The sequence below is a fragment of the Pteronotus mesoamericanus genome, unplaced genomic scaffold (assembly GCF_021234165.1).
Source record: "Pteronotus mesoamericanus isolate MK-2021 breed Mesoamerican mustached bat unplaced genomic scaffold, CSHL_Meso_final contig_52, whole genome shotgun sequence".
Taxonomy (NCBI): domain Eukaryota; kingdom Metazoa; phylum Chordata; class Mammalia; order Chiroptera; family Mormoopidae; genus Pteronotus; species Pteronotus mesoamericanus.
Window position 1 is genome coordinate 10,085,738 of NW_026555189.1, and position 9,652 is coordinate 10,095,389.

Consider the following 9,652-nt stretch of genomic DNA (forward strand, 5'->3'; position numbering starts at 1 on the left):
AGAAATAATCTGGTGAAACAAGGGACACTTTAAGTAAATTACAGAGCATAGAATTCCAAAGGATGTTATAAAGTATCTTTTTTTTTTTTTTTTTAAAGAAACTATTTCAGGGCATAAGAAAAGGATTACCGGGGGTGCTAAGTGAACGAAATACACATAGGTTTGCATAGAGAAATACACGAGATTGATATCAATACTTTTACAGTGGTAATTGCTGGGGGGTGAGGCTATAAATGACTTCATTTCTTCCTTGGTGCCTTTATTTCCCAAAGCTTTTTGAAATTAAGACCGTCATAAGGAAAGCCATCCCTTCATGAGTTAGGCATCATGCTAAGGCCTGGGGGTACAGCACCACCCCAATGCTCATAACCACTCAGTGAGGTCAATGCTGTTTTTAACCCCATTTTAAAGATGGGAAAACTGAGGCCGCCCAACTTACGCAGTCTGAATAACAAAACCATAGTCTCGCTATGTGGAGTCTGTGTTCTTAGCCACTCTACTATATTTTCCTTTAATGTCTATTTCTCAGACAGAACTCCAGAATGTCCTTACATCTGACATTCACATTCAATCTTTATGTACCCTGACTGTTCTAAGAGATACCAGAGTTGCTATGAAAAAGAACACTGCCAGTTCATACACCACCCTTTTTTGCTTGGCAGTAGTGAGGGGAGGAGAGTTGAAAACGGATCTCTTTACTTGGATATCTTCACATGGGAGAGAAGGGTTAACAGGTGGGAAAAGCTGTTGCAACAAACTGTATGGTAGGCCCTCTTTTGAACGAAAGAAGGGCAGATTCCAGACGCCATAGATCAGGGTCTCCAACCCCTGGGCCGTGGACTGGAACTGATCCACGGTCTCTTAGGAATCGGGCTACACACAAGGAGGTGAGTGGCAGGCGAGGGAGCGAAGCTTTGCTCACCTTACCACCTGAGCTCTGCCTCCTGCCCACCCGCCTCCGTGGAAAACCTGTCTTCCATGAAACCAGTCCTTTGGTGCCGAAAAGGTTGGGGACTTCTGCTGTAGATCAAAAAAGGGTATTCATTCATTCACGCATTCATTCATTCATTCACTATTTACTGTGTATCTACTATGTGTCAGATGTTGGGGAATCAACACCAAACAGGTCACAGCCTATCTTCTTATAAGGGAGAGAATGCCAAACAAATATAACATTAAGTGGTGAAAAGTACTCAGAAATAACATAAAGCAAGAGAAGGGGAAAGAGTGGTATGTATGCACATAATTTTGGATAAAGTAATGACATTAGATTTAAAAGGATGTGTTGTAGATTATATATTGCAAGCTCCTCACAGTTTTAGAACAGATTAAAGAACTGCTGAATAGACTCTAGAAAGAAAAAAAGATAGTCTTGAGGAATTAGCTATAGGTTCAGTAAGAAAATCCACATAAAATATACTGAAATACAGCTTCACTTAGATTCAATGATCTGAGAAATGCAGTAGAGAATACTGTTTGATTTTAATTATGTATCCAAAAGTTTATCATTTCTTTGTATCCTAGATAGCAAAATGTCTTTCAGATTTAAAAAACAAAAAAGGCTGCAATGTTCTAGCTGGCAAATGCCATTACCCAAAGTATCCACTCAAGAATCAGTGTGCCAGTGACATGCCTCAAAATTCTGTCTTGTCCCTGGTTCCCTTCATTTAAATCAACAAACTGAGGGACAAGACCAAGCACACACACCAATTTGTAAAGTACATAAAGCTACGAGGACTAACTAATATGCTAAATGGTGGAATTAAGACTTTAAAAAAAAAGAGTTCGACAAGTTGGAACAACAGGCTCAAATGAACAAGATGAAATTTTGAAAGGATAAATAGGAAGTCCTGTATTTACATTCAGGCAATCAGTAAAATCAACAGAGGATGGAAAAGACTTGGATTAACAGGAATTCATGCAAAAAAATACCTGGCAGTGTTACTTCACTTCAAATTCAGTGGAAGCCCCAAGCTGATACGGCAGCCGAAGATGTAAACGCGACCACCGGCTACAGGTCTTGTAGAAACTCAACAGGTCTGCAGCCCCATGATTTCCCCTGCCTGCCTCAAGAACATCATGCTCCACTTGGGGGAATCTCGTAAGAAGGGAAGAAGGGTACTGACAGAAAACCTGAGCGTGGTCAGAATGGCCGACCACGAACAGCTCCAGAGTGCGGAAAAGAGGGGTCCCATTCCCTGCCACCTACCATGCGGTTTAGTTACACGTCTTCTATCTAGCTTCGGGGTTTAACAGGAGTAATGAGGGAAATTTATTAGGAATTAGAGTTCAGGTCAATGTAAGTGAAAATCTTTCTCAAGATCATCCAAACTCCCACACGGAATGTTGACACTGGGGAAACACTGCAATCCCTGGTTTCGTGGATGGAACAGGGGACTTTGCCGGGGCCAGGGAGCTCCATCAGGCAGCCTCTCGGCCCTCTAAGAAGTGAAGATGCTTTTCATTCCTGGGTTATCAGTCTGGTTACTCAATCAGCTTTAAACCTTCTCCTCTGTGGCCCCACAGTAATTTGGCACATGGCGACACACTGCAATTTTGGGGTTATCACACTGCTGTAATTATCCGGTGACTGGTCTGTCTCTGCCACGAGGCCAAGAGCAGCTTGAGAGCAGATTCGCTGTCTCGTTCATCTCTGTATCCCCCACACCCAAGATGTAATAGGTGCTTTGTCAAACTATGAAGGAAATTCAGGTATGGGGAGAAATATTAACACTTCGAGAAGAAAGATGATGAACCCTGAACGTGTTCCGTTTCTTTTTCTCTGAGTTGAAGGAATGCCTGGTGTAACCCTCTGGAACTAAATGGCACCAGGGCTCTTTGGAGAAATTGACCACTCTTGAGCTGGGGCAGGCAGATTGCAAGATGAGCCTGGAGCACCTTCCTGAGCCAGAGCACAAGGAAGCGCTCTGAGAATGACTACAATGTGTCAAAAGAACACAGGAACAAGTGACTGGGAGCCCCCACTGCCTAAACCTGGGACAGTTTGGGCAAGGAAATAAAAAGAAAATATAGGATTACAACTCAATGTATAAAATAAAAATCCATAATTTCATACTTTTATAATTTTTTTAAGTGAGAGAAGGAAAGGTTCTTTTTAGGGCACGAATCCAAATAACAAATGCAGAGGGAATTACGGAGTTACAAAAATCACCACTTGGTAACCACCGTGATAAAACCCATTCAGGAAAGGACCAATGGATACCAAAACTGATGGATGAAAGTTTGAGTAGTAACAGGATATTTACAAAGTCTCAAAGCATCTCCTCACAAAATACTTACTAATTACAGAAGGGAAAACAATAACTTTACAGCAGAGAAACCTGGCAGACACCACCTTAACCACGTGACCAAAGTTAAGCTCACTGGGAATGAGACAGACATTATGTGCCTCCTGAGAAGGTACACTGAGAACACAGCACCCTTTCCCTGATACTCCTGCCAAAAATGCAAGACCTGAATCCAATCATGAAGGAGCACCACACAAATCCAAATTGAAGAGAGCCTACAAAACACCCTACGCTGTTCAGAAATGTGAGTGTCCTGGAATAGAAAGGGACAGACTGAAGAACTATTCCAGGTTAAAAGAGACTGAAGAGATGCGACAAAGGAACATGACACAATCTGAGATTTTTCTTTTCCTGTGAAGGGCATAACTGGGACAACTGGAAAAATCTAAATACGGTCTGTAGATGGGACAATCATAGTATATTAATTTAACGTCCTGATTTTGATACCTGTAGTGTGGTTATATAAAAGAATGTCAGTTTTTAAGAAATCCACACTGATATATTTAGAGGTGAAGGGGCATAATGTCTCAACTTTTCAAATGGTTTAGGAAAAAACTGTGTGTATGTATGTGTGTACATAGTTAGAAATATGAAAAAATGTTAACATGTGGGAAGGGTCTGGACGAAGAGTGTATGAGGATTCTTTGTTCTCTTACTACTTTCCTGTACATCTGAAATTATGTCAAAAGAAAAAGATAATGTCTAGTGTAAAAACTCCACATACTGGACCTCCAAATACATCTGAACAGCCAACCCACCCTCATTCCCATGTCCTTACCTTCACGTGAAATTCATGGCTGGCAGAGCTTCAGAAAAAGAGGGAGGTAAAGACAGAAAAGGACAGAAAACTCGTCTTCATTCCTCCAGCCAGGATGTTCTAGACAGAGCGCTCTAGCTGGAGAAGGCAAGTGGCCATTCTAACTTGAGTAGAATTTCAAGTAACACAATGCTGAGACATTGACCCAAGACATCTGTATGCTGACTCAGATTTCCCTAACTTGGTGAAAGCAGTTCTGAATTAAGGACAAGGGCAGCCACCACAGAAAAGAAGAACCCGACAACCTACAGAGGGTGAGCATTGCTCAATCTGCACTAAAATATGTTAGAGAGAAAAATCCACAACAATGAAGAAACCATTCCTACTTCCTTAAAAAAAAAAAAAAAAAAAGTCAACCCAGATTCTCAGATAAGTGGAAACCTCATTCAAGAGGCAGAGAAATAACGCCTTCATCTGTTTAGCTTAGAATCCACTGAAGAACCATATCCAATGCCATCTTGTGCTTTGTACAATAACTGTATTTGTGTACTGCTGCTGCATACAAGTCAATAAGTGTTAAACCATAAATAGGTGAGATTCCATTCGCTCGGCAGCAATTTCCCAGTAGCCCTAAGAATTATTCTGTAACTATGGCAAGGTCAGAGAGCACACGCGTGTTTGAGCAGGTCCCTCGTGCTGCAGGAGGTCCTCTGCCTGGAAGGCCCAGAGAATCGTCAGGCCCTGGGCTGCGTGTTTGCTAATAAGTGCATCTGTGCTCTTTCCAGCGTGAACATAAATCAGCCTGGAAGTGAAAAGTGCTGGCTCAGTCCATTCTGCAGGGAACCCACAACCACCGCAATATTCTGGTTACAGTGGAGTCGTGAAGGGGAAGAGGAGGGAGTGTGAGATCAGATGCAGAGCCAGGTCTAGCAACCCACTCTGCGGGTGTTGGAAGAGATGAGCTCATATTTAGGGGAACAGAATTTTTCTTTTACTATCTATGTAGATATGCCCACAGTTCAACAACAACCAGAGCCATGGGTATAATAATAAAACGCAAAACTACCCAGCTACTACTTACGCTCTGCCTTGTTCTAAAAAAAAGGATATGGGGCAACTGAACCAGCTATTCGAGTATTTGTATGCCAATACTTAGATACCTAAGCGTCCACTCTGAGGCTTTTCTGCCATATGCAGACAAGAGAAGACCAGCATCCTTTGTCCATCACTGGCCTGAATGGTTCTCTCCTGACCTGGATTGAGTCACCATAAGGTATCCATCCCCCTCCCAGATTTGAAGTAGCACCTCCTTTCACCAAACACAGCAACCTGAACTTCCCTACTGCACCCACCACCGCTCCTGGCCGGCAGGTGCGAGGCTCACCCACCCCATCTGCATACATCCCTTGGTGCTCTCACGGCTAAGCTGGATACCTTCCCACACTAACTGTGCCCAGGCCCTTCCATGCTTCCTTCCCAGCACTCAAAACTTTTCATGTCCTCCAATTTCCTTAACATCTCCCCGGTTTCTGGTCTCTCCATTCATGCTATTGGGTAGCAAGGCAAAAGCCAGCTGACAGGAAAATGTGCCGTCTGGCCCGTGATAGTTTCAATACAGCATCTCACAATGTTAAATTTATTTTGAACAATTTCTCCTAATTAAAGTAGTATGAGCTCATTATTTTTTAAAAAATGGGTATGTGCAGAAAAACTCAATCGCTAAAATAAAAATCACCTATAATTCTACCAGCCAGAGAGCCAGTGGTAGAAAGATAGATTTTGATTTTTTCCTCTCTCTGCACATCTACGGTCACAGATGTTCTTTACCAACCTCCGACCACACTGTTCCTTATGTGGACTGCCCTTCTAACTTAATTTAGCGTGAAAGTTTTCCCATGTCATTAAGTATTCTTCATAAGTTAGAACTGACGGCTGCAGAGATACTGTATCCTATGGACACAGCATAGTTTCACTAAATTCTACTAGTGGATTTAGGCAGTACTTAAATTATTTTGCCATGAAAGCTGCAATAAACTCTTGTAAATCTTTGTATGTATATAATTAACAAAGTAACTAATAAAAATAAGTAGCAGTTCTATTACTACCCACTTATTTGGGCCAAGCATGTTTCTAAGCCCTTTAAAATATGCATTATTTCACTTGATCCTCAAAACCAGTCCATTTTGCAGATCAGGACGTCGAGGCTGAGAGGGTTAAGCATCTTATACAAGTCACATACTAGCTAAGTCAGCCTTTCCAACCAGGTAAGCCTTCCTGGCTACTCTGAAACCAAGGCTCTTTGTCATGACACTCCTAGATTTTGAGCCAGCAGTTTTATTGGCTCAAAAGCTGGGAATATTTAAGGCTCCCTGGCATATGCCAAACTGCCCTCGAGGAACGTCCTTCCAATGGATGCTCGTACTGGCACATGACCATCAGCATTCTTGCCCCTTCGTCAACACTGCGCATTATTTTGTTTTTCAAAAAAAAAAAAAAAAAATGTTGATTTGGCAGGTAAGAAATCACATCTCATTTAAACTCATTTTTTGCTAGTAAGACAGAACCCATCTGCAGATACTTATTGGCAACTTTTATCTCTTGTGTGAATTCCTTGCTACTTCTATAGCAGTGTGTGTTGTCCTTCCCCTGAAGATGAGTAAGAGGGCTTTACCGGATTTTACTGGTGATCGCTCTCATTCAACTCTCTACCATATTCCCCGAACCCATGAGCTCCTGGATAAGAGTCTGACCCACCGACATTGCTGGTTCCCCATCCTTCCCTTGGATCTCAGCTCCTTTATTAAACAAGTGGACTCTGCCTGCTGCGTCACTTCCTCAACAGCAGCCCTGAAAAGCCAAGTGAGTTCGCCCTCTCTGTTTAGAGAGAGCTACCCTGCAGGGACAGTGTCAAGCTCTGCCGGGCCGTGGAACCAACTGTGAGGCTTAGTGAAGATACACAGTCGCCAGGCTCCGCCACGGTGGAAAGGCCCCGAGGTCACCAATGCCCTCCCCATGGTGGCCAATGGCTTTCCCCCCCTCTATTTTCATTTTCATCAGTGTGCCCTGCATTCAAAACTGCTGACCACACCACCTTGAAATCTCCCCCCTCCCCCCGTTTCATTTCTCTGACATAGTTTCCTGGCTTTCTCTCTCTCTCTCCAAACTTCACATTGTCAGACCCTCTCCCTGACCCTACAGCTCTTTCCCGCCTATTTGACAGCATTCCCTATTACTGTAAGCCACAGAAATCCCTCCTTTCTGTTCTCCTATCATCATACTTTTTTTCCCGTGGCTCTCTGCTCTTATCTCCGTACATCAACTACCTTAACTACTTCTGTGGTTTCAATTACTGAAATTATGAGTTGACTCCCAAAACAAAATTTTCCATTCCTGACTTATCGCTTGAACATGTCTCTCATACTTTCCATAGACCACAAGATATCTCTAAGTGGCTAGCCTTCCACCACTCAACACTCAGCATGGCTCAACATGTCCAAATGGAACTGCCCCTCACTGACCACCTGGTCTCGACTGATGGAACTCTGGGTACCATCTTTGATTTCAGAAAACAGAAAGGGAAGATGACTCTAGCCTTCCCAGTGTTACAGTCCTCAGGTAAGAAACTACTGCCAAAATATTCAAACTTATACACTGTAGACAGGTTTGCAAACTCTCTGAACTCTACCTCCACACTGCTACTCAATCACCTCCCTCACTTCCCTCCAGTAGGAGGGTCTCCTCCCCATCATCTGCACAGTCTGACACCTTCACATCTTGGTTCCTGCAGCCCCAAGCCCTCTGGATGTCCTTTCTCCTCCTCAACATGTATGCAAACCTTGGACATCCTTTAAGAAGCACAAGCTCACGTTCCACGTAGGCAATGATACCCCGGCTATCACGCAAGCCCACAAAGACCTCTCTCCTCTCTGCACTTCTACAGAAATCATCACCACAACATCACTAGAACAATCTCTCCTTGTTTCATTTTGTTTTTATTTCTACAACTTGACTAAAAGCTCCTTGAGGGCTAAAGTCATCTTGTATTTCTGTCCATCCCCTGGCACAGTGCTGAGCACGTAGTACGGACAAAAAAAAACCTTGATTAACAGCACACTTTCTTAAGGAGACATCTTAACATTAGTGGGAGCACGCTGATCACAACACTACATATAATTAATCACCAAAGACCCAATCATCCCAATTCTGAGGCTCAGATATGATTCCCGAATATTTCAGTATTTTGTGGTTTACAGCATTAGAATTATTATCTCCTATTCCAGCAATACAGAGGGTCTGAAGTCTACAAAGTCAACCTTTGTTCCAGCCATCTCAAATAGGTGGTCTATGAAACAGAAATCCAGGAAGCCACGCAAATCCCTAATAATATCTGTTGAGGGGACAAGGGTGGATCAGGTCCGGACTACATACAATTGAACTTCTGGGGTTTCCGTCCCATGGAAAGGGTTATCAAAGCCACACTCACTGGTTTAACAGGACAATGAGTGTGCTAGGCGTCCTGAATTCTCATTTAGGTAGTTCTGACAGAACAGTTAATTTGAATAGCACAAGTAACTGTGGTAGTTCAAGGCTGCACATACCCGAGAGAAACCAAACTGGGGCAGATTTTTTTTCCCTCCTTCCCTCCCTCCCTCCCTCCCTGGCACTTGTTTCAGGAATGCAGGTAGCAACAGCCACAGGCCTTCAGCTTTCTTTTATACAGATCTAATCCATGAGAGAACAAATGAATAACCTCTGACAGCTGCTTAATTTTTCTGGTCCTGTGGCAGCACCTGGGAAACCCCATCCAACTTTTCTGGATAGAGAAAAACCCACGCTCTCCAGTCACTCCACCTGTTGTGCACAGGACGGATGGGGAAATCCAGCAAGGGCCAGGTGAGAGGTGGCCTTGGGGAAGGAAAGTCTCCCTCAATGGGCATCTCCCAAAGGACTCTTTGAAAAAGGAGCGTCTTCCTCCCAGAGGGAAGAAGGCCACACAGTGGGCTCGCCATCCCAGCGCACTCTGGCACAGGGCTCCGGAACTGGCGCCCTGACAAAACAAACAAGGGTTGCCTTTCCAAGGCTCATTAATGGGGCAACACACGCACACACGGGGCCCCTCACCAGCTCAGGCACAGCACGTTCTTCAGATCTTCCCTGGCTCGTTAGCATAAACAGCTTTTCAAGCAGCAGGGGGCCAGAGGCACCACTAGGTAAAGCAGGAAGGGGAGCTGGGAGGCCCAGCCATTGGCAGGGGCCTGAAGAGGGATCAGGATCACCACACCAGGGCCGGGCCACCCCAGAGGGCCTTCCCCGAGCCGCCGGAGGGGCGTGCCTCGGCTGGTGAGAGGTGCCCCCAGGTTCTCCTCCAGGCTGTGTTTCCCAAGGGTCTCCCCAACTTCCTACTGGGTGGGTACACCGCAGATGGTGATTCCAACTCAGAACCTCCTCCTCAGTAGCTTCATTTTACAATACAAAACTGAAGATTTGAGAACGTACTTCATACTGGGTACTCCTCAAATCCTAATGGGCCTACAGAGTTATTTCAATTTCCATCCCCATCCTCCTGGCAAAGTGGAACAAGACAGCC